Source organism: Suncus etruscus, chromosome 2 (assembly GCF_024139225.1).
Source record: "Suncus etruscus isolate mSunEtr1 chromosome 2, mSunEtr1.pri.cur, whole genome shotgun sequence".
In the NCBI taxonomy this organism is placed as follows: Eukaryota; Metazoa; Chordata; class Mammalia; order Eulipotyphla; family Soricidae; genus Suncus; species Suncus etruscus.
The window spans coordinates 37,105,411-37,112,158 of NC_064849.1; the positions used below are offsets into that span (position 1 = coordinate 37,105,411).

At 36.6% G+C, this 6,748-nt stretch overlaps 1 non-coding gene across 1 annotated transcript; it reads left to right on the top strand.

Moving 5' to 3' along the window:
• Positions 1-385: 385 nt before the first annotated feature.
• On the top strand, positions 386-489 carry LOC126002788 (small nucleolar RNA U13). Its single transcript, XR_007493424.1, has one exon. It is a non-coding gene; the product is annotated as a small nucleolar RNA U13 (small nucleolar RNA).
• The last annotated feature ends 6,259 nt before the right edge of the window (positions 490-6,748 follow it).

The following is a 6,748-nucleotide window of genomic DNA, read 5'->3' on the forward strand; positions in this document are numbered from 1 at the left end:
TTTTTTCACAGATCCTATGTCAAATTCAGAGTGTCACTGAGCATCTTCTGATTTCATCTCACTGTTAGGTGGTGAGGCAGGGAAACCTGCCCTGAAAGCAAGTTGTTGCTATTTCCTAGTTGTCAGGGTGTTATGTGAACCCACCTTGGAGCAAGTTGGTGCTACGGCAACATTAGAGCCTCCCCAGGTGGAAGTTTGATTTCTGGTGCTAGTGCAAAATACTATGCTGGTTCCTAGGATGGGATCCAAGGTTTTGGTTGGACAGACAACGTTTGATCAATTGAGGCCTAAATCGAGTAAGTATGACAAGTGTTCAGGGTCAAAGGTCCCACTGCAATATAAAATTTTTGAGTTCCTATCCATATTAGATAGAAGATTCTTTTGTATCCTTTTCTGGTTAATAAGCATGATGATCAGGTTTTCACACGCCTGTGTGATATGTGCCTCCCTTCAATCTTATTACGATGTCAGCACATGACCCTTCTGACATAAATAAAAAGGAAAAAAAAGAAAATTCTTTCTACTCATAAGATTTCTCCAATTTTAATGTGTCTATGCAAAAAGGAACAATGTCACATGATATTACTGGTGCATATGGAGGTAAAAATAACAAGCTCAACAATCCTTATTATCTGGTTCTAATCTGCAATCATATCCCAAGAGAAACTTATCTACTAGAATTTCCTCCTAAGCAGATACAAAAAAGGGATAGGGAAAGATACCTCTGCATAAGGAAATACACACTAAAAATTACAATTACTGAGAAAATAAATCTAAAGAAATATACAAAGGAAACATGCAATATCCCCTTTAAATGTTTAGAAAAAGTCTGGGGTAGGAATAAAATCTAGAGCACAGTTTCAACCTGTGATGTGGTCTGGTGGAGTCTGAAACATGGTTCACAGAAGTCAGGGATCAAGTAGAATCTTCAAGGGTCCTCAAACCTTTCCAGAGCTGAAACTGGTAGTGAGCAACAGTCCACAATGAAGTGTGGTGAAAATAAAAGACCACAAAGAGTGAATCAGCAGCAGCAGTGAATAAGAATACTAATAAATGGCAGCTTATTTTTTAGCACAGGCAAGGCAGGCTGGAAGGATGTCAGCTTTTGCTTTGGGAGCCAGCTAGCAGCTGGCTGTTGGTTATTAGTATTTATTAAATATATTGTAGCACTTTAATGGCAACTATTTTATTTTGCTTTAATTTTTAGTATATTGTTATTTACAAAGAACCATCATGAATATTATAACTTAAAAAATCATAGCAGAAAGTGTAGCTAATACTTGGCAAACCTAAAATTTGAATATTTTATGTCAAATTAGATTCACTACACAGAATAATATTGCAAAATGACACATTTAAAGACTTATCTTGATTCTAAACATGGTATTTATTTTTTATTTAAACACCATAGTTACATAGTATTATTCATAATACAGTTTTTTTCACAGATAAAATCGCTCATGATTGAATTACAGTCATACAATGTATAACAACATTCACCAGTGCACATTTCCCCCTGATAGTGTCAACAGTGTCTCACCCTCCCTGATGCTCTCTTCCCTCCCAACCAACCACCTTCTCCCCCTACTTTGGAGCATGCATTTTACTTCACACACACTCTCTCTTTCCCCTCTCTCTTTCTCACTCAGCATAACACTCTCCATGTCCATATATGTATAAGCAAAATTTATGACTGCATTTTTTCCTATCAGCTGCATAATATTCCATTGTGTAGATATATCACAGTTTCTTTAGCAACTTATCTCTTCTTTTAATTTTTTATTTATATATATTTTATTTAAACACCTTGATCACATACATGATTATGTTTGGGTTTCAGTCATGTAAAAAACACCACCAGTGCAATATTCCCATCACCAATGTCCCAAATCTCCATCCTCCCCACCCAACGCCTGCCTGTACTCTAGATAGGTTTTCTATTTCCCTCATACATTCTCATTATTAGGATAGTTCAAAATGTAGTTATTTCTATAACTAAACTCATCCCTGTTTGTGGTGAGCTTCATGAGGTGAGCTGTAACTTCCAACCCTTCTCTCTTTTCTGTCTGAAAATTATTATTGCAAGAATGTCTTTCATTTTTCTTAAAACCCATAGATGAATGAGACCATTCTGCGTCTTTCTCTCTCTCTCTCTGACTTATTTCACTCAGCATAATAGATTCCATGTACATCCATGTACAGGAAAATTTTATGACTTCATCTCTCTGACAGGGGCATAATATTCCATTGTGTATATATGTACCACAGTTTCTTTAGCCATTCGTCTGTTGAAGGGCATCTTTATTGTTTCCAGAGTCTTGTTATGGTAAATAGTGCTGCAATGAATATAGGTGTAAGGAAAGGATTTTTGTATTGTATTTTTGTGTTCCTAGGGTATATTCCTAGGAGTGGTATAGCTGGATCATTTGGGAGCTCGATTTCCAGTTTTTGGAGGAATCTCCATATCGCTTTCCATAGCCACTTATCTCTTGTTGGGCACCTGGGTTGCTTTCAGACTTTATCAGAAATGTTATGTACATGACAGGTGTTGGTTGGGTCTCAGGACTAGATTCTTCAGTCACTAGGTGTAGTGGGTTCTGTGTAGTTTTCCGATTGTGAACTTAAATGTATAGTACTCCTATTAAGTATTGTGGCACAGTTCTTTGCTTGGAGAAAATGGACAGCTATGGAATGGAGTGGTTGCACTCTTTCTGGTCTCACTTTGCTAAGCTCAAGCTAGAAATTTTTGCCATTTTAAGTCTTGTGATGCTGTCCTGGGTGCCTCCAAACTGACTCCCCCTGCTGCCTCAGTCCTTGGTGGTGAAGATGATGCTGTCCTGGTCACCACCAAAGAGACATCCACTTCTGTCTCAAATTTTGATAGGGGGTGTGGGGGGCTGGTTACCTGCAATGCTGTCCTAAATATGGTATGTCTTAAGATGCTATTCATAGGATTTATACAAAGTGCATCATGCATACAGCCTTCTTGTTATTTGTTTAATTCATAAGATTGACTCACTGTTCATCACAGAGAAGGTCATAAATCATAAAAGCTCATAGAACATGGTTCATTAACTTTCTATTGCTATAAAATTACTACAATAATAATAGCTCAAAATAATACAAATTATAATTATCTCTAATTTCCCAACCCAGTGGATTGAAATCTAAATGTCAGCCGAGGTTACAGCTCTCATTGGGGTTTCTAGGTCTTTTACAAGACCAAAAGTTGTTGGGAGAATATAGCCCCTTGTGATTTTATAACTGAGGTCCTCATTTTCCTATTATTGACAAGATTCGTGTGTGTGTGTGTGTGTGTGTGTGTGTGTGTGTGTGTGTGTATTAAAAACTGAGATTCTTCTTGAAGCTCTTAGAGACTGTATTCCTTTGCCCTGTGGACCTTTCACAGGCAATTCACAATTCAAATGTTTTCCTTTTCTCCTGATAACTAAAGTATGTCTTCCTTATTCGTCTTGACTAGCCTAAGATAATATCCCCTTTCTTTTAAATTAATTTTTATTTCTTCATTAATGTAGCATTTGTTTTATGAAGTTTCAGGGGCTTAGCTTTACATATATTTATGTGAACCATAACCATCACATTCACCCAAAAATTTTAAAGGCTTTATGTCACACACACACACAACCTCACTCTGTTCCCTTTTTTCGAGGGGGGGCCACACCCGGCAGCACTCAGGGGTTACTCCTGGCTCTATGCTCAGAAATCACTCCTGGCAGGGCTCGGGGGACCATATGGGATGCAGGGATTCGAACCACCAACCTTCTGCATGCAAGGCAAATGCCTTACCTCCATGCCATTTCTCCGGCCCCTCACTCTGTTCCCTTAAAGTAACCACCATATGTTTTACTGAGTCTAGAAGTTAGAATTGTCGTTTCTTGCAGTTTATTTGTTTTAGTAATTCATATTTCACATATGTGTGAAACTATGCAGCAATTGTCCTTCACTTATTTCACTTCATACAATTTACTTTACATTCCAACCACATTTTTCCCAAAGTAAAGTTTCATCTTTACAAGAGGAAGTGCAGCAATTTTGCAAAACTTTACCACGACGATGTGTTTTGCAATGTGTTTACTATGGCTGCTTTATTCAGTCATTCGTCAGTGGCATTTAGGCTTATTCTATAGGTTGGCTAGAGTGAATGATGTTACTCTGAAAATAACATGCAAATAAGTTAATATAAGTTAAAATTCACTTTTATCACATATTTCAAATAAATGGATAAGAATGGTATTGGTGGATCATAAGTAATTTCCATTTTTAAAGGAAACCATCATTTTTTTCATTTAGTCTGCACCAATTTATATTCTGACTGTCTTTGGACCAGAGTTCCTTTCTCCACATCCTTGCTAACATTTTGAAAACTCTCTACTCTTATAGTGCTCCTTATAGGATCCTTATAGGCCTGTTTATTATAAGACCAATGCATTTTATTTTTTAGGTTTTGGGGTCATACCCAGCGATGCTTAGGGGTTATTCCTGCCTCTGCAGGAATTGCTCCTAGCAGGCTCAGAGGACCATATGGTATACCAGGGATTGAACATTGGTCCATCCTGGTTCAGCTGTTTGCAACGCAAATGCCCTACTGCTGTGCTATTGCTCTGTCCCCCTCATGGGCAATACATTTTAAACCTGAATTACATCTCCTAAATTCTTTCACAATAACCCTCAGTTTAGTGTTTAATTAAATTACTTGGATAAAATGTGTTTATATCAAAGCCCTGGAAACTTGGAGGAGCTATAGTAAAATCTTGCCTGCTACACAATGGCTATTGATATTATAGCTGGCCATATATGATTTAAATTTTTTAGGAATAACATTTAAAATTTAAAATAAACTAGCAAAAATGATCTTAATTATATATTCTATTTACTCCAATATTAACAGTTTCAGTATTAAATCCAAGAATTATTGAGATATTTTACTCTTCATACTGTATTTAAAATTTGATGTATATTTTGTGCTTTCAGTGCATTCCCCTTCAGACTAGTGTCATTTCAAGTACAAAATATCCATGTCTGGTTATTATGAATAAGTTATCCTGAAGAAGGATTGTTGGAAGTTGTTTGTCTCCTGCATGATCCTGAGTTTTAGAAATTCTAATTTTTTTACTCTGAGGGTCAGCATTTTTTGATTTTGCTTTTAGTGTGACATCAAGGGTTTTCTTAAATATTTTAAAATTTCTTTTTTTTTTTTAATTTAGGCCACACCTGGTGATGCTCAGAGGTTACTCCTGGCTATGCGCTCAGAAATCGCTCCTGACTTGGGGGACCATATGGGATGCTGGGGGATTGAACCCTGATTCGTCCTAGGTTAGCCACATGCAAGGCAAACACCCTACCGTTCCGCCATTGCTTGGGCCCCCATAGATAAGGTTTGTATTGATTTCTCAGCTATAAGTTCATGGAATACTAGAGTCAGATAAATATTTTTTCTGAGAATTATGGAAAGGAGTTTCCATGTGGAAATACTACCATGACTTATAACCACATAAAGTAAAACAAAGGTTCAAAAATATTTCTACCCAAGTCACATTAGAAAATAGCTATTGGTCTTATCATCCTCTTGGTTACTATATAGTATTATTTAAACTTGCATAATTAGTTGGACAGACTGTGCTGCATTTTCACTCTCTGTTTGAGACAAATTCTCATCGAAGACCTTAGTCAGAGGCATGTTTGTAAGCAGTTTTTTAAAAAAAACTTCATCTAAACTTTTTGATGTGTTAAAATAAAACAAAGTTAAATTTGGAAGTTAGTCTGGGTATTTCAGAATAACATAAAAATCATCACAACTTGATAACAAGAAAAAAATAACAATTAATAGGTGGCAAAGATGGGGCTGGAGCAGTGGCACAAGACCTAAGGAGTCTGCCTTGCACGCGCTAGCCTAGGATGGACCTAGTTCGATCCCCCTGAGTGTCACTGGGTGTGGTCCAAAAACCAAAAACCAAAAAAAAAAGAAAAAAAAAAGAAAAAGAAGTGGCAAAGAATTTGATGATATAGTGTAGTTTTTGTTTTTTAGGTCAGTAGAGCTCAGAGATCACTCTTGTCAAATTCAGGGGACCAGATGAAGTATTGGGGATCAGACAAGCAGACTTAATGAAAACATACAAGTGCCAAAATTGTCTTGTCTACATTAAGAACCACTAGAGAAAAGAGAATTAAAAATGTGAAGAATTTTGATTCACAAGTTCTACTTCACAAGTTCCACTTGTTCGACTTCACAACTTTTAGATGACTCTAAGAATAATAAGTAGGTGGTGATGTTGCGAAGATTTTTAAGCTTTTATACATTTTAGCAGTAAAATGTAAGGTCATTTTGGAAAATAATTTAATAATTTCTCAAAAGCTTAAACATAGATTTATCCTTTGACATAATTTTACTTTTAAAATATTGAAAATATATGTATACACAAAGGGTTTTGCAAAAATTTCCATAGAAGAATTATATACAGGGGCCTGAGAGATAGCACTGTAGTAAGACATTTGCCTTGCATGCAGTCAACCAGGGACAGACCTGGGTTTGATTGCTGGCATCCAATATGGTTCCCCAAGCCTGCCAGGACTGATTTCTGAATGCAGAGCCAGGAGTAACCCCTGAGTGCTGCTGGGTATGACCTAAACACAAAAACAAAACAAAAAATAAGAAGAATTGCATACAATAGCCAAATACTGTGGGGAAATGCCCAATGTCTATAATTTGTGGTTGGATAAACAAATTGTA